The 18375-nt window shown below is 41.7% G+C and overlaps 1 protein-coding gene across 4 annotated transcripts in view; it reads left to right on the forward strand.

Annotated features, from left to right (window-relative positions):
* Window positions 1-341: 341 nt before the first annotated feature.
* Window positions 342-18375, forward strand: part of Foxn3 (forkhead box N3) — a 379981-nt gene continuing 361947 nt past the window's right edge. For all 4 annotated transcript variants that reach the window (XM_077109127.1, XM_076849759.2, XM_076849763.2 and 1 more), the window contains exon 1: window positions 342-467. The gene's annotated coding sequence lies outside the window, so the exon portion shown is untranslated. The remainder of the gene's footprint in view (window positions 468-18375) is intronic.

Raw genomic sequence — 18375 nt, forward strand, 5'->3', positions numbered from 1 at the left:
GACAAACCTCGGTGCTTTACCACTGGGGCTGCCGACGCCAACATCTGCCTTCCGCGAGTTCGGCTGCAGCCCACGTCGGTCACTTAACATCTTCGGCCAGGATTTGAGCCCCTCGGTGCCCCAGCACCGACCGACCGCGGCGGCTCCTGCGAGGGACCCGAGGGTGGGCGGTGTGCGCGGGGTTCCCCGGGGCTCCGGAGCTGCCGGCCGTACGTGCGGGCTGCAGACCGGGCCGCGGGGCGGGCGGCGGCGGCGCGCGCTAGGACCCAGCAGGGCTCCGGGCCCGGGTGGGAGCGCGCCGCCGACCCCGGGCGGGCGCCGGGCGCTGGAGCCCGGGTTCCGGCCGCGATCCGCTGCAGCTCGGCCGGGAGACGGCGCGACCCGGCGGCGGGACCACCCGCGAGTGCAGCGCCGCCGCAGCCCCCCGATGCGGCCGCGAGGAGCGGCGGGGGGGCGGGCGATCGAAGGTAACGGAAGCGGGGCGCGCTCCCCGCGCGGTTTAGCATTGTCATGAGGAGCCCGCGCCCCGGCCGCCGCGGGGCCCGGGGCCGGTCTACGGTGCCCGCCCCCGTGTTGGCACCTGGTTTCCGACCGATTTGTAGCCTGCAGCCCCAGATGGGGAAGAGCCGGGGAGATGGCAAGCTGCTTTATTTTCATTAGTTTTGTCTCAAAAGTAAGTTCATTAAAAAAAAAAAAAAAAAAAAGAAAGAAAGAAAGAAAGAAAGAAAGAAAGAAAGAAAGAAAAGAAAGAAAAAAGGGGGAAAAAAGTTTCTCTGGAATCTGTAGGTAGGTGTTTTTGGAAAAAAAAGAACAACTAACCATTAAAAAAAAAAATCGCCGGCAAATGGATATTTATAAGAATCACCATCTAATGGGTGTGATTCTGCTAATGACCCCTGGGGAAGCCCGCTTTGGTGGGGTCCCCGGCGCGACTTTTATTTTTCAAGGGACCAACGTGTTAAATGTGGAGTTTGGCTGGGGCACTTGCAGCCTTTGCTGTCGCAACTGTTTTGCTATCAATTATAAACAGAGTGTCAGATCTGTGGGCAGTTTGAACCTCTTTTCAAATACTGTAGCTGCTTATCCTGATGTGACACAGACAGATGAGAGTTTCCGTTGAAAGCAGCAAGAATATTTCTCTCTCTCTCTCTCTTTTTTTTTTTTTTTTTTTTTTTTTTTGAGCAACATTGTTTTAAGGCGGAAAAACCACGATTGCCAGCCGAGGAGGCTGAAGAAACTGTATATTTCATGCTTTGTTTATACTCTGGGAGTGACGTTTGGGAAAGGGAAGCTCGGTCTTTCTCGGAGCTTTTAATTGTGGGGTTATTAATTTATTTAATTTATTAGTTCCAATTGGTTGGGCTCGGGGAGCCCTCCGTCACAGGCTGTGCTTAAGGTGACACATTTGCTAGCAGTTGGGACCCACGATTGCAAATGCAAAATGTGCCTCATCCAAAGGACTGGTCTGGTGGAAGCTCCCATGTGGCGCTGTCGTAGGCAGGGTGCGACCGGCTCATTGAGGAAAAAGGAAAGCGATTCCCTTTGCTAAGAAAGACATCCTGTTATATTCCTTTTGTTCCCGGTTATTCATTGATCGCCAGCTCTGCCTTAGACCGGGCGAGCAGCTCTGAGGGTGCAGAGCTCTGAAGACGGCACCAATGTCTGGAGCCCGCTCTAACTCTTGCACTGATTGGTCAGTTAGATTGAGACTTAGGAAAACAGTCACCCCAAACCCTCTTTTAAAATCGTGCCATAATTTCAGATGAGCCTTCTTGTGCATGGGTCTCTGCGAGATTGTTTTTTTTTTTTTAATCCTGCTGCAGTTTGCACGAGAAAGCTTTATGTTTAATTTTTGGTTGTTGTTTCTATCCAGATAAAGTAGGCCATTTTGGTGACAAATTTCTTTGCAGACCTCAGCTACTAGCTTCCATTGATAGATGTATCACTTTACAAGACGTTCTCAATGATTTCTGCTTCCAAGTTGTAGAATGCAAAGTTGTTCAACTTAGAATTAATTTTTTTCAAACCGTTCTTGGATCAGAGTATTTAAATAGCAAAATCAGCAGATGGATGCCTAACTGTATCATTACTTTGATAATTTAAGTGCCTTTTGCCGTTAGCATGTTTCACGCACTAAATCTAAGTCTTGTGACAGTGAAAGAAAAAGACAATGAAGAGCTCACCATCAAAATTAGCTTGTACACTGTGATAAGAAATTGTGGCATCTGCTTTGAGGAGAATGCATTTCATATCCATGGAAAAGGCTATTCTTCGGCATATAAGGCTATGAATTAGTAAACACTGTGAAATGTTGCCTTTGTAAGATGACTATATAAGCCTGTGGATGTCTTCATTTAGCCTTAAAGTGCCTCATTAAAGAAGCGCCCTCCCAGAAGTTGTTAAATGTATAAACACTTTTCTGATTGGTTTAAAAATTTAGACACAGGAAGTGGATGGTATCTAATAACCCATGAGTGGAGACATGGTTGTTATGGAAACTGAGAAGAGTAACCCCACCCCCCACCACTACATATACATCCACTACCAGGACCACCGCTTAAAAAAAAAAAAAAAAAAAACACCCTGCATGTCATCACAGATGCCTGGAGAACACGCTGGCTTCTGTAAGCTTTCCCACAGCATCTGTTGAAACCTGAGATCCTGCCTGTCAAATCAAGGTCATTTTACAACAACAACCAAAAATGCAGTCTCCTGGATTTCATAACTGTATTTTTATTGAAAATAGTTCAGGAAAAAGCCTGAGAGCCAGGATGAGCACTTATGCTTACTTAGCATTTTGCTACCTCTGAGTTGTGCAAAGGGAAGGCTCAGAAGAATGTATTTTGTGCTTTTAATTTTGGATTGAAACTGATTTGTATGTCTAACTGCTAGCACAAAAAAAGAAAAAGAAAAAAAAAAAATCCCCAAACTCTTGAAAGCTGCAAAGACTAGAATGTTACCTGTAGATGAAGAGTCATCTGGGGAGGTATAATGGAGCTTTTCTGTTTGCAAGAGGGTTCAAAGTTGAACTGAAGCAATTGAGCTTAAAGAACTGTGGTATTTGGGGCCCCTGCTATGAGGCGGCATGCAGGGGAAATAGTCAGACTGTCCAGTGCTCCAGAAAAGTGTGAGGGAGGGTGTTCTTGGTAGGAAAGGAAAACCTCCTAAATGGAATACTGTTTCAAAACTGCAAATATTAGTATTCAGTTGATTTAGACTACTTTCCTCTTTGGTGGATGGAGAAGAGTGCTTTAATTTTTAGGATAATTTAGACGGTCCTAAAATAATAGTTGCAACTATTTTCACTATCTTGGTAACAGTGAGAAAAAGAAAGGAGAAAAATTTGGAGGACCCCACCCCCACTCATTTATTTTGCTAACTGAAAAATAACCTAAGTTTTGACTAAGGGTCATCATCAAACCTTGTGAATTTAAATCAAATGTGTTTGTTATATTTTCCTGATCTTGTCAATGGCTGTCTTTACATTTTAAGTTTTTGATATTCATTTAGAAATATCTTCTTTTCAACATGGTAATTCATAGCCTTGTATTTGTCTTAATTGAAAAGTGTCAGTTTTAAGACTTATTCAATTAACAGTTTGATCTCAAGAGCATCAACTTTCCCTTGTTTTCATTAACAAATTGAACGGGGAGAGGGATGAGATAGAAAGATTCCTAACTATATTTTAATGTTCATTTCATAACCTGCATCAGGGTTGTAGGAAACAGAGAGCTCAGAAGCAGCATAGCATTATTTGGGTGATTCAGTGTCTATTTCATGATCCCACATTATCAAATATTTAACTCTTTAGGACTCAGTGAGGAAGGTTAGGTTTAATGGCACAACTGGTCTCTTTTAGCAAAGGATTTCCGGTAGGGAGCTTTCTTCTCTGCAAGTATGTTCATTGGCAGGAAACGGGTCAGTTGCTTGTTTTTACAAACTGAAGGAAATGAATTGGGTTTCTTGGTTTCCAGAATTTACCTTCATTCTCCATTGTCTGTCAAATAGTTTTCTCAGAACATTTCATTTCTAAAGGGACTTCTGGGAGTACAGTTAATTCACTTTGAATCTTTGGCATTTCTGTATTTCTTTTTGACTTTGGAATTAGAACAATTGATTGCTATTAAAAAAAAAAAGAAAAATTGATTATTATACTACCATGTACAACTTATTTTACCAAAACATATTAGCAAGATGGTCAATAAAATTCCAGTTCATTTTCAGTTGTCAGCTAGTTACTACTCACTGAAGCTGGTGTTTTTATTATGGCTATGCTAAATTTTTAAGAATTATTCTAGAATCCCAACTAAGCGCCAGTCTTGAGTTTGGATTAATGTGGAGAGGTAAAGGGAGGGAGGCAGCTTCATTCTTTTCTTTGCCAATAGGAAAAATGTCTATCAAAAGTACATAGCAGTTCTATGCTAACCTTGCAGATGACAAGAGTCAAAGTTGGGTTAGAATAGACCAAACCCTGTTTAGAGTACAACACATTTTAACTTTGAAGGCATTTACTGTGTCCAAATCTGAATTATTTGAAGCATGTTAGAAATAAGGATATTTAATTTTTTCAATTTATGTATGTTTCACATTTTGGAAAGGGGTATAAAAGGTAAACTTCTTTAAAGAAACGTGTGTATAAAAACCTCCATATTCAGGGAACAGTCTGGTGGGGGAGGTTCAGAGAGCCCAAGGGAGAGAGAACCAGTTACTGCAATGTTTTTTCACACATTTGTATAGACATCATTTTTGTTTTATATTTAGCACCAAGTGGAATCTTATGTAAGACTCTAATATAGGAATTGAATAAAAACAGAGTGACTCTGGGGAAACCCTGAGCTGAAAGCCTGCAATCGCCCTTGGGGTGTGCCGGGAGCTCACCCTAGAACTGGTAGAACCCCTGCCAACACAGTTGGAAAGCACTGCCTTTAAAGTGCCCAGATATTCTTTAAAGAAGGCCCGAGGGAGCTGCTTACAGAGCCCTGTACTCACTTAGCTAAAGAGAGAAGTTTGCCTTGACATTTTCAGAGGACCTGTGCTCAGAGTGGGCAGGAAGAAGGTAGTTGATAAGATAAACTGAAAGAAGCCCACAAGCAAATAGAAAAGGTATGGACTGGGCCACAGGTATGAAAAGCCCTGGCCAAGTCCGTGATGAAAGAAGGCAGAAAGGTATTTGTAGAGGTTCCTTATAAACCAGGGACCCCTTTTCTTATAAAGAAAATGGAAATGTCTGAGATGGTTGTAATTTTCCTGGAAGGCAGGGGTACCATCTATTATCACCTCAGGATCTGTTCATGACTGTTATTCTATTAGTCAGTGAAAATAATTTCATATTAAGTGTCATTCATGAAATGAAAGTTTGCCAAGCTATATAAATCTGCTTGGCAGACTCTGTAGTGTTTTGAGTGTTGAGTCAAATGATAACACACAGATGATATTTGAATATCATCAAATATACCCACATTATCTCATCTATTAAGAGATCGTACTGAAATAGCAGCATGGAGATTGCGCTCAGTTTTCCCCTTTCCATCCCAGAGGCTACCAGGTTTCTAGGGGCTGTGGATGGGGGATCCCCTTGAGTTCCACCTGTGATTTTCCTAACTGCTTGATTCTCATATGCAGAGGCTGGGAGGGAAGAAGAAATCAACAGAGACTTCAGGCAAACTGTATGCAGTCAGGTTTCGCTTCTTAGGGACACTGTCCATCTCCCTGCACTGATTCTTGGGGGCTGCACTATTGGGGAGTCCATGGAAGTAGAAAAACTGGTAGAAAAGGTAGGAAGGACGTCCCTCTTCACCTTCTCCTAGTGCTTCTTTTGTGTTTGCCATGTTCCTTCGACCTGCGTGGGGTTAGAGATCATGGTTAAAAGAACCAGTGTTCCAGGAAGCCACAGAGCTTCCAACATTTTTTAAAGAAAGTATTTTCTCTACAAAGATGAAACTGGTATAAGCATAAAATAGTCGTCCGGTGGTCGTGGATAAAAATGATGTTGGATAACTTTTGTTCATGGAATCGTATTGAATAAAGCTTTTCATGATTAGGCTGGTTAACGCTATCTCATTCTCCTCCCACCTGCATTTCAAAGAAGAATGAGTGTGTACAGCCAGAGAAAACCAGAGGAACCATCCCAAGGCGATAACACAGCAGTGCCTCCTTGGGAGGGGGCACTGCCCTCCTGTGTCCTTGAGGGCTTTCTTTTTGAAATAAAGGATGTGTGCCAGTTGCCAGGACATTGCTGAGGTTGTCAATGCAGGACTTCCCCACACGTGACAGTGTGTGCTCAGTACCTTTGCAAATATTCAGACAGCAGCAAGCCCTTTGTGCAGAGGGGAGTTTAGAATATGATACAAGGTTTGATTTGAGATAACCTAAGAGATTCCTTGTCCAATACTTTTGTAGCCTTTAAGATGAAATCAATTACTCTGTAATGACTGGTTAATAAATGTCTCTAAATCAAGACCATCCTGGTGTTTCTTGTGACTAGATTTAACCTGTTGAAAAAGAAAGAAGTTGCTTTGAGTGAGTTTGGCAATCTCAGGTCTTAGAGAAAAGTCACATTGCATGGGGAAGGGGCTTTGGTGTGTCCGGTGTGACGCCCTATATTATTGTGTTTGATTCTCATAGTGACCTAGTATTAATGCACTACTACTATGATAATTTTAATAGGCATTGGTGTCCCCTGGTGCAGATGAAGAAGCTGAAGCAACCACGTTCCTAGAGCCACACATTCTTTGGTATCCCAATTAGTCCTCATCCTGAGCCCCACCTCCAGATTCCCTGCCCCACTGTTGACCTTACCACTGTTTCTCTGACCATTTCTGTTCCAGGGTTGATGGCATACCCTTCCACATTTGAAGTGGTCTCCCTCTGGGGGTGGCATGGGAAATATTTGCTATGATTCTGGTAAGAATTTGATTCTTGGCTTTTTCAGTTCCTGAATCTGACCATTAGTGATGGGAGAGACTTTTTAGGTCCCTTGTCAGTGATTATTTTTCATTCATTTGTATCTTTTAGATTTTCCTTCTTCAACTCCTGAGCATATTCACTTACTCAGTAAAAAAAAAGTTACAGGATAACTTACAGGTGGTTACAGGATACAATTTTTCTGAATTACAAAGTATCATACTCAGTCTAACTGTTGGTGGCATCTCTAACCCACAAAAACAGATTTCCTAGACAACACTCACTTGTATAATTGATATGAACTGCTCAGCACATTCAGGGATACAAAGACAATAGCATCTCCTCCCTTTCACATTAAAAAAAAATGGTTTAAGCCATCTGCAGGATGTCTAGTACCTTGTCCTGGGACCACCCCCTCCTAAGTCATACAGATACCATGTAGGCTCCTAGGGATCAGGCTGGGGAGGTCAGTTTGACTCTGTCATCTGAACAAGGAGCTCTGCTTGTATGCGGACTGGTGTGGGGGGGGGGATTACAAGTTAAATCCTCTGCTGAGCATCCCACCGTGCCTAGTATGCCGGTGACCAGGTGAAACAGGAAGGATTTTGAGTATTGAGTAGAATAACACAGAGATGCTATTTGAGTATCATCAAATCTACTCACATTATCTCCTCTATTAGGAGATTGTACTAAAATAGCAGTGTGGAGACGGGGCTCAGTGACTGTCCCCTGTATATCCCAGAAGTGACCAGCATTAAGGATTTCTAGGCACAGCAGATGTACACATACCCAGTGAAGTATGGGCCTGGTGCTTTCTAATTCCCTCGAAGAGGTCAGGCGGATGATCAGAACTTGATGAAACTCACTCATATTTCTTAGGTCTGAGTTCACACATTCACATGCATGAAGTCAAAAGAATTGACAAGGGCTAAAGGCATGTATAAATTCAGGGAAATTACCCACACATTTATTCAGTGAGCATTTATTGAGCAGCTACTGCATACCAGGGATTATACCTTTGAATAGGGATAAAGGATGAAGAAATCACTGGCAGACGTATTCCACCTGCTCTGTAACAGGTTATTAACTGGAAATGTCCACACCTGTGACTCTTTTTGAAGTTCATATTCTAAGCTGATACGGGGACGTCCCTTCTGGGATCCTTCTTGGAGGTTTTGTGCCTATTGTAAGGAGCATTGGTGAGTGGGTAGTTTACTCCGGAACGATCCCAGGAAGACACCAGGTGGGGGACACAGTAGGAGGCGAGGCAGAGATCACTTTGGGCAGAGAGCCTGTGGGGACAATGCCCTCGGTCACTGGTGCAGGACCACTCTCAAGGGTGCTGATCCCGCCACTTAAGGTCTGCATGCGAGCTGGGGGCAGGCTTCATCCGAGAAGGGGCTGGGGACCTCTGCGCCTGTGCTGTCGTAGGCTGCTGGAGGCCTGGCTACCGTGGGCTGAGAAGAGATGGCCTGCAGGGGAAAGGCCAGGGTCTGGGCGCTTCCACTCCCTCTGCACATTCCTGAGCTCCTTCCATGACCTTGGAAGTGTAGATGTTCCAGAAAAATACTCACTTTTAATAGTTCTTTGAACTTCAAAATGAATGAAGGAAGGACCTGAAAGAGCGGTGTTTTTTGTTTTTTTCTTTTAGTCTGAAGAATGGGGACGAGAGATGACCTAGAGCCTAGACCTTGAAGCAGAAGTCTTTGGTGAGGGCGCTCCTTCCCTCTCCGTTCCAGCCTTCCTCCTGGTTTCCCAGGTTAGGAACTTGGACAGCCATTCCTTTCACCCCACGTGCAGCTAGTTCACCCCCGGGACCCCATGCTGCTTTCTTAAAGTCCCCCCCATACTCATATGTCCAGTTCTGATGCTTCACCCAGGAATGCTGCACATGACCTCAGGGCCCTGTCCCCCCAGCTACTTTCTGTCCTTCACTCCTGAAGACTTCTGCCCCTACACCCCTCTCAAAGAGCGGGCTTTGACACTGGACTTCCTGTTTTCAAACTTTGTCTCTGCCACTTCCAACAGTGTGACTTTAGGCCAACTACTTAACCTGAGTCTCAGCCTCAGGTATTGTTTCCACACGTAATGTGGAAATAAAACTCAATAATGTGGGAATCCTAAAATGATTATTGTGAAGGCTAAAACAGGCCCCTGAAAAGCACTCGGTACAGAGCCTGGCACATAGTTTCAACTCAAATTATGGAGCTATTTTTCTCGTTATATTGTTAATATTATTATCTCTTTTGTTTACTAAGAACCCAGGGTGGCTCCCAGATGCCCATGTTACCAACTCTGTCCTCCTCTGCCCAACTTCCAAGTCCTTGTATAACCTGACCCCACCCATCCTGCCCAGGATCTGATAGGGTACCTTCGTCCCTGAACTTGCCTTGTCTGTCCTTCCAGCTCTCCTGCACCTTGCATGTTTTTTCCCTGGCTGTGACCCCCTCCCCTTTTTTTTTGTTTGTTTCTGTGACACAGAGTTGCCAATTTTGCCCACTTAAAAACTCTGGGTGCAGAGAACATGCCTTTGGTTCATTTTGTCTGCTGCCAAACTTCCTCCCCAGCAGCCCCTCTTGATCACCAAGAGGGACAGCTGTTGATCACACCTATTTAACCACTAGTTGGACCTGATAATTCAAATAGTCTCAGTCTCTGTGAGAGGGCAGTACCATGGCCTAATGTGGGTTCCCCCACTCACCTGCCCCCAGGTTTTGCTTTGATGGAGTTCTGGAAAGGACAGTGAGCTCACCCTTCCTTTGGTTTCTTTTGGAGGTGAGTGAGCTCCTGATTCTGAGGTGGGATGGCCTCTGCTCTCTAGCACACTGCTCTTTCAGCTGCGGAGTGGGTGAGGGCTGTGGTTTTCTAACACCTAGTCTAGCAGTGGTTTTTCAAAGACCTGCAGAGAGATGTAGATACTTTGTTGTTGAGATTCTAGTTAGCCTGCAGGTACACTTGCATACAGGTGGTCTGATGTTGTGGGATTCTCTCACAGAGACAGGGCACCTGGGCATTCAGCAGGAAGCAGCATTTATTAGTGCCAGCACTGGCCCAGCAGGTTCGTATTGGAAGACTGAGTGCCCTTGAGCAGGAGGCGTTACCTCCTCTACTCCTGGTAGTTACTCCTTCCTTGCCTGCTCTTTGTCTCCTGCAAAACTCAGTGCATCTTCTGATTGGGCACTCTGTGTCTGTAGTATACAGTTGCAACCCTGATACAACAGAGCTGTGGGAGGTGCACACTGATGGTGCCCTGTTATCTTTCCTTTGTTCTGAGAAAGTCCCTACCACAGTGAAGCAAAAGCTTTTATACAATAAAATATAGTTGAAACAGAGGTTTCACAAGGTGTTATTCTTGCTACCCTTAGTTTAGTATTCCATTAGTCTTGGTTAATGAAGAAAACACTCGTTAGGATGAAATACATGACTCACAGTTTGTAAAACAAAAACAAACAAACAAAAACTTGTCTGGTTGGCCTCTTGGCTGTACCAGGTGCTACTCTTCTTGCCCAGGTGTCCCCCAGCCCAGTACCCTTGGTCAGCAGGTTGAGAGTGAGCCCCACTCTCCATCAAGCCACTGGTCAGGTGATTTTTTCATGTCCTCCTCTGGCCACAGCAGACCCTGGGGCAGGCTTGCTGCTCCCTAGCATCAAAAGTATACAGTTGGGCTGGGGGTGTGGCTCGTGGTAGAGCACTTGCTGAGCATGTGTGAGGTACCATATATAAATAAATGAATAAAATAAAGGTTCATCAACAGCTAAAAAAATTTTTTTTAAAAAAGTGAACAGGACAAAAAAAAAAAAAAAAAGTGAACAGTTATACTCCCACCAATGGTAAATGAGTATCTCTGTTGTTTTATATTCTAACTGTCCTTATTGTCAGACTTGAGAATTTTTCCCAATTAAGTATAAAATAATCCATTGTTGTTTTAATTCTCCTGGTTAACAAGAGTGAACGTCTCTTCATGGTCATTGGTCATGACCATGGCTGCACAGGGTTTGGGTGTGTCCCCAGGTGGTGGTGAGAAAGGTGGTGAGAGGCAGGGCCTAGTGGAAGGCCTTTGCCCTTGGGAAGGATTAGTCCTGATCTGGTGGAGTGAGTCCTAAAGGAAATTGTTATAAAAGAGCAAATATGGCACCTTGGTCCCTCCCTGGCTTCTTGTTCCACCATGAGATCTCTTCCTCTCTCATGTGCTTTCTGCCACGTCATCTGCCATATTATGATGCAGCCCAGGGGACCCTCACCAGAGGCTGAACAGTTGAGGCTGCCCAATTATGGATATTAGCCCTCCTAAAATATAAGCTAAATAAACCTCTTTTCTTTCATAAGGCACTCAACTTCAGCTATTTTGTTATAGGAATAGAAAACAGACTAATATGACATACATATTTCTTCATTTGTGGAATACCTGTTTACCTGTTATATCTCAGTCTTGATTCACCCAGAACTGTTTATTTGTGTATCATATGAAGCTGGTATAAAGTTATTTTTTTATATTACATATACATACAAACATGCGCACACATATATATTGTATGTATCTAGCCCACAGTTTCATCTGTATCTATTTAACAGCTTCTTGATAGATATATAGATATTTACTTGATCAAGGAAACTTTTTTTTATTGAATTACATATACAAAATGAGGACAAATCTAAAGTTTGATGATATTTTTTAAAAGTGAACATACCTGTGTGACCAGAACCTAGATCAATAAGTAAAGTAACACTGCACCCAAAGCATCCCTCTTCTGTCTCCAAAGTCCCTGTCCTCTGCACGGCCATTACTCTCCTAACTTTGAATATCATAAGCAGGTTTTGCCTGTGTGTGAACTTTATGTGAAAGTAATCATATAGTGTATTATCTTTGTGTGTTTTTTCTCCCACACACCAATTATGTTTCTGAGAATTCATACAGGACCGGTTATTGCATGTAGCAATAATTCGTTGCCCTCTCCTATAGTTTATACAATTAAGAGTGCTGGTTTTGAATTTTCACAGATATGTTTTTTTGTGAACACATGCTATATGTTTTTAGTGAACACTGCTAGGTATGTACCTAGCATAGAACTAATTGTTTTGTCAAAGGTTATGCATATGTTCAAGAAGTGGAATTGGTGGAATTGATTTTGTATATTATTCTTGTATCCTGAAGCTTTTATCAACCTTATTATGTTTTTGTAAATTCTTTAGGATTTTTTATGTGGATAATCATATCATTTGCAAAAGATGGCATTCTTTTTTTTTTTTTTTGCCAATCCTTATGCCAGTTATTTCTTTTTCTTTCCTTACTGCACTGGCTAGACCCTCTTCGATCACACTGAAGAGAAGCAGTGATTGTTGGTCCCTGTGTCACAAAAGGTCCTACTCTTGCACTCTAAAGTGTCATATTGTCAAGGTGTTGTGTAGAAGCCCCTTGTCAGGTCCAGTAAGTTTTTAAAAAATCTCTCACTTTTCTATATGTTATTTTCTAAATCTTTAGCGGGTGTCAAATTATATAAAATTATTTTTCTATATTTATTGAGCTATCTATATGACCTTTTCCTTTAATATGGTGAATTACATTAGTCAATTTTTAAAATGTTAAGCTAACCTTACATTTCTGAAATAACTTAGTTTTATGATGTTATCTTTTCTATACATTTCTTTTTGCTTAAACAATAATTCTTAGGAGTTTTGCATCTATGTTCATGGGTAAGAAGTCTTACATGTTTTGGTATTCTAACCTCCAAAATAACTCAAAGAGTTATCTTTTTTCCACTTTCTGTAGTAGTTTGTAAAAGACTAGAATTATGTGTTCCTGAGAATGCTTGATAGCAGTTTGTTTATCCAGAACTGGTGTTTATTTTTCTTGTTTGTTTGCTTTTTTTTTTTTTTTTTGGTACAAGGAACTGAATCCAGAGGTGCATTCCCAACCCGATGATGATGATGATCATGATGATTTTAAATTATGAGACAGGGTCTTGCTAATTTGTTTAGGGCCTTGCTAAGTTACTGAGGCTGGTCTTGAAATTGAGATCTTCCTGCCTCAGCCTCTGAGATCACAGGCGTGGGCCACCATGCCCTTCTGGATGGGAGTTTTCTTTAAGAAAGCTTTGCTTTTTAAAACTGAATTGATCCTGTTTCTTTTACAGTAAGACTATTTTGGAATTTTCTTTCTCTTTGACTCCATCAGAGCAATTTATACATTTCTAAGAATTTACTTTGTCTCGGTTTCAACATTTGGGGACATTATGATTATTGATAATAGCCTATCATTGACATTAATCTCAGTACCATCACAATTCATTTTCTGTTCCTAATATCACTTTGTATGCTTTGTATCTCTTTCTTCTCATTTAAAAAACATTTTTTTTTAATTTTTACAGTACTAGGGATTGAGAACACTACTACTGAGCTTCACCCCCAACCCTTTTTATTTTGTGGCAGGGTCTTTTTAAATTGTTGGCCTGGAACTTGAAATCCTCTCACCTCAGCGTCCCAAGTCTCTGGGATCACTGTCATGTGCTACTGTGCCTCGCCTTGCTTTCCTTTTCTTTACTAACATCCCCAGACCTCTTTAACTCTTCTCTACTTTATTGATTCTTTGCTTGATCCATTTTTTTTTTTTAAACCAAGAGGGGCATGTTAAATCCCCCAACTAAAATAGTGAAGTGTCATTTTTTTGACATATTTAGTATATGTCAAAAAAATATATATATATATAAAATATATATGCCACATTTAGAATTCTTCTGTGTTATTGCAAAATGGATTTTTTTCCCTTTTTGTGAAGAAACACAATACTTTTGGTTTTAAAGTCTATTTTGTCTAATGTGGACGTAATGATATTAGACAACAGGAAGACAATTAGTTTCTCTTTGGTTAGTTTTTGCTGATACTTATTTTTCTATCCTTTGGTTTTTCAAACACTTTGCATCCTAATAGTCAAGATGCATCTTCTATATATGACATATAGCTGGATATTGTTTGTATGGCGTCTGTAAATAATTATTTTTCAGCTGGAATATCGATTGCATTTCTATTTATTGTAATTACAAATATATTCCAATTTATTTCTTCTTTGTATACATTTTTAGTTGTAGATGGACACAATATCTCTATTTTATTTATTTATTTACTTATTTATATGTGGCTGAGGATCGAACCCAGGGCCTCACACATGTGAGGAAGCCCTCTACCACGGAGCCACAAACCCAGCCCCCAATTTATTTCTTTGTCTCATTTTTTTCTTGGTTTCATTTTCCTGCCTCTCCTGTGTTTCTTTTTCTCTCATTTCTTGCTTCCTTTTAAATCAAGTTTTTTCCCCTGATTTTATATATTTTTCTCTAGAAGTTTGGAATTTTTACACTCTTGATTGCTTGGTTGGTTTGTTTGGTACCAGGGATTGAACCCAGGGCTGCTTAACCAATGAGCAACATCCCAGACTGTCACGAGCAGTTTCTATAACTCAGTCTGATGCGCAGTCACATTCAATCAAATCTATTTTATTAATGCTCATCATACTTCAGGCATACATCCTAATTCTAAGTCCTAACTGAATCTACACCGAGGGTCACCTGTGACATGTTTTAAGTCCGGGTCGCTGGAACTAGATTCAGGCCGCTGGAACTTGATTCGGGCCAAGGAGTCTGATGCAGGGAGATGACAGCAATGGAGGTCGCAGCCTTTCTGTCCAGGTCCAATTAGTCCCACTGGCCCCCAGAAGTCTGGGTTTTAAGTCCTAGTTCAGTTGTGCTTGCAGCTGATAACTGGGTGAGGTCTAGGGTGTACCTGGTTACGACCCAGGTGTAGACTGTTACATCACTAACTTAAGTCTAAGTTCTGCAGTTCACATTACGTGATTGGCACATTGCTTTAATCATTCACTATTCAGTCAATACACACTCACTAATTAATATTGTCAACAGTCAAAAATCCTATAGTATTTCTGGTACTTATATCACAGTCTTTTTTTTTATTTGAGACAGAGTCTTGCTAAATTGCTTAGGGCCTCCCTAAGTTCCTGAGGCTGGCTTTGAATTCACCATCCTCCTGCCTCAGTTTCCCAAGCCACTGGGATAACAGGTGTGCACCACTGCACCCTGCTTGAACTAGGATAATTTTAGTGGTTCTCTCAAAATTTAACGTGCACAGGTATCAAAACCAAAGTTAATTAATATCTTATCTCTCCTCCTAAACAATGCAAGGATCATAGTCCACTTAATTCCAATCGCTTTTCCCCCAACTTTAGTCCCATTTTCTGTCCACATTTTAGTTTTATCTTTTTTAAAATTTTTGACCCTAAAGATTAGATATTGTTATTTAAAACTGGAAATATGTGTTCGGATTTACCCATCTATTTACCTCATTCTTCGCTTATAATCCCTTTCTATCCCCATCACTTGTCTTTTTAGATTTCATTTAGTGAGAATATATGGATAGACTACTGTTTCAGTTATTGCTTGTTGCAAAATATCTATTCCTCTTGCTCTTAAAGTTGAGTCTTGTTAGGTGTAAAGTAGCTTGAGGTGAATTTCTTAATATGTATGTATTTATTCAGGGGTTTCAAAGACTTGGTGAATTTGTGGAATGACTTTTTCATTGTTCTGGAAGGTTCTCCCTACCCTGTCATTCTAATTCAAATGCTAGACTTTGGTTTCTGTCTTCTCTACGGCTAACCCTCTTTCAGATGTTCTTTGCTCTGAGTCTCTGTGCTGCAATGTAGATGGTTTCTTCAACCTCCTCCAGTTTCCTGTGTCTGATCTCTCTAATCTTGCTCCCCTCTTGCACATCTGCACTCTTCCATTGCTTACTCAACATTTATTTGACATCCAATACAATGCTGTGTCCGTTCCTCTGATTGTTGCTCATGGTGTTTTGTTTCCTTGTGCTTGGTGTGTGTCTTTTGTTTTGCTCCGTATGACTTTACTGTTACTTTCTGCTGGAGACTTTATCAGTGGGAATTCTTTGAGGCTTGAGTTACAGGTGTGTTTCTTGAGAATTAGCCTTTTTTTTTTTTTTTTTTTTTTTGGCCAGGTTCCTGGAATCATTTCCAATCTGCAAAGGTAAGACTTAAAATTCTAATCAATTAAGTAATTAAGTCATCTTCAAACCCATTTAAGGGCTTTCTGTGGTTATAGATTTTTAGTGAAGACGGGGCCCCTTCTAAACAGCACCAGCTTTTGAGATAGGCAGTTGGTGGCCTTTGGACTCCTGTCTTTGCTTAACCTGCTGCTGTAGTCTGTTCTTGGTGGGCCCTGGATTAGTGAGTGTCTACAGGTTTATCTGCTGTCCCCTGTGCCCTGCTTCATTATGAAAACAGAGGCTCCAGTTCTCCTAGGTTGTTAAGAAAAAGCACTCTGGCTGATTCAAAATATCACTTCCTTCCACAAATATTCAGGGGTATGTTAAGCCCTAACTTTTGTTACTTGAGGGTAACAATTGCTGCTTCAACCAATGCAAAATAGTGTAACGAATCACAGCAAAGAAGTTTACCTCTTGCATATCCCAAGTGGGCTGCCTGAGGAGAAGATGCCTCTTTCACTGATGGTTTAGAGCCCCAGGCACTAGCCATTTTCAACCCATGGCTCCCCAGGTCACTGTGCTTACTGGAATTCCTCCAGTAGAAGGGGGAAAGAACCTGGTAGCTCCTGAGTGACTAGTTTCTGTTAGCTAGGCCTAGATGGGGTACGTTCCACTTCCTTTCCCATGCCACTATCTGGCACTCAGTAAGATGGACAAGTGTGACTCACACATAGGGGCTTTAGAAAAGCATAGTCCAGCCAGGGGCACTGTGAATGCTTGTAATCCTACCTATTTGGGAGGCTGAGATAGGAGGATCACAGGTTTGAGGCCAGCCTCAGCAACTTAGTGAGACCCTCTACATACATACGTAAATACATATATACATGTCTGGAGATGTAGTTCAGTGTAGTTAAAGTGCCCTGGGTTAAATCTCCACTATTGTAAAATAAAAATACACACACACACACACACACACACACACACACACACACACACAAACAGTCCAGATGTGTGCCCAGAAAGATGGGGGAACAGGTTTGATAAGTAGCCAGTCTCTACCACATATTTTCTCTCTGAAACTTCAGCCCAACCTGATTTCTCACTTCTCTGAACATCTATTTCACTTAAAATTAGCATCATCCAGTGAAGGACTTAATTGTCCTGAATTATTTCATGTTGGTACAGTTTAAAGCACCAACTATATAATATATTCCTTGAAAGTGTGAATGTCGTGCTGGCCTTTTGAAAAGGTCCCCTACCACTCAATTTTGAACACACCATGTTCTCTTTAAAAACCAAACCTCTGATGAAGAACATTCTTTTTCTAACAAGATGCCTGCCAACATGTTTATGGTTGTAGTTACGGTTTGCAGATTACTCTTGGTCTTATTCCTTCAACTTTCCTTGGGGTTTGAAATTTGCCAAAATAAAAATTTGGAGAAGATGAATCCCTAAAGTTTGGAGAGACCCCAGCAAACCACGATGGTGTTTCCATGGGAGATCAAATCAGTCTTTGTGGTTTCCTCTGAATATGTGTTGAAATGGGCCCCCTGCTTCCTCTGGATTGCTGTGAGAATTCATTTAGTCATCTGGAAATGTTTGTTGAGGTCTCCCGAGTGGGGTGCCATTAGGGCTGGACACCCGGAGATAAGCCATGCAGGTGAGACCCTGCCTTGGAGGGGATTAGATAAGGGAGTGTAGACCCACTGCTCTGAGTGGAGAAAGACCTTGACAGTTGATTTTGATCGACAGAGTGGTGGTGAGGCTCTAGATTACGGTCAGGTGCTGTCTCAGGTCTTTTAATAGAGACCTTGTGTTCAGTTTCCCTTTGGTTTTAGCCTTGGGGAAGGAGGCCGACATGTCTCCAGGGCAGTGATTAGTAAATCAACAAGCAGAGGCTCTGAGTTCTTGAATGTTCCCCAGGGCCACAGAAAAATCTCAGCTGAACTGGACCCTAGGTTATTGGTACTTTGAGTTTTTTTTGAGTTATTTTTGTTGCTAGGCCCAATGTTTCCAATGCTTCATTTTTTTTTTCCTGTTGCTTAGTAAATGACAATGACATATGGACTTAAATTGTTGGAATCATATTTTGTTTTCACCGAGTAGTTTTCTTTCTCCATTGCAGTGTTCTATGGATGGGAAAATACAGGGACATCTTAGTAACTCTAATCTATTATCCACCTGCTAGGATGTAAGCACAAGGCATGTGGCAAATGACTTTATATGCCAATATAAGCCTGTGTTTTGGAAAAATATTGGACGATTTGTATCCAAAACATTGTTTTGAATCAAGTCCTCTAAAATATGCAGATTAAGAAAAGGAAGTGATATCCTGAATAGCATCGTCAAAATTCCAGGAAAGGACTGGCTGAACATACAAGAAGTGGAGGGTCTATAATTAGACATCAATCCTGTTTCATTTGATAGAGCATCTCCTTCAGCTTTGCTCTGGCATCAGTCAGAGAGCTG

Source organism: Callospermophilus lateralis, chromosome 3 (genome assembly GCF_048772815.1).
Source record: "Callospermophilus lateralis isolate mCalLat2 chromosome 3, mCalLat2.hap1, whole genome shotgun sequence".
In the NCBI taxonomy this organism is placed as follows: Eukaryota; Metazoa; Chordata; class Mammalia; order Rodentia; family Sciuridae; genus Callospermophilus; species Callospermophilus lateralis.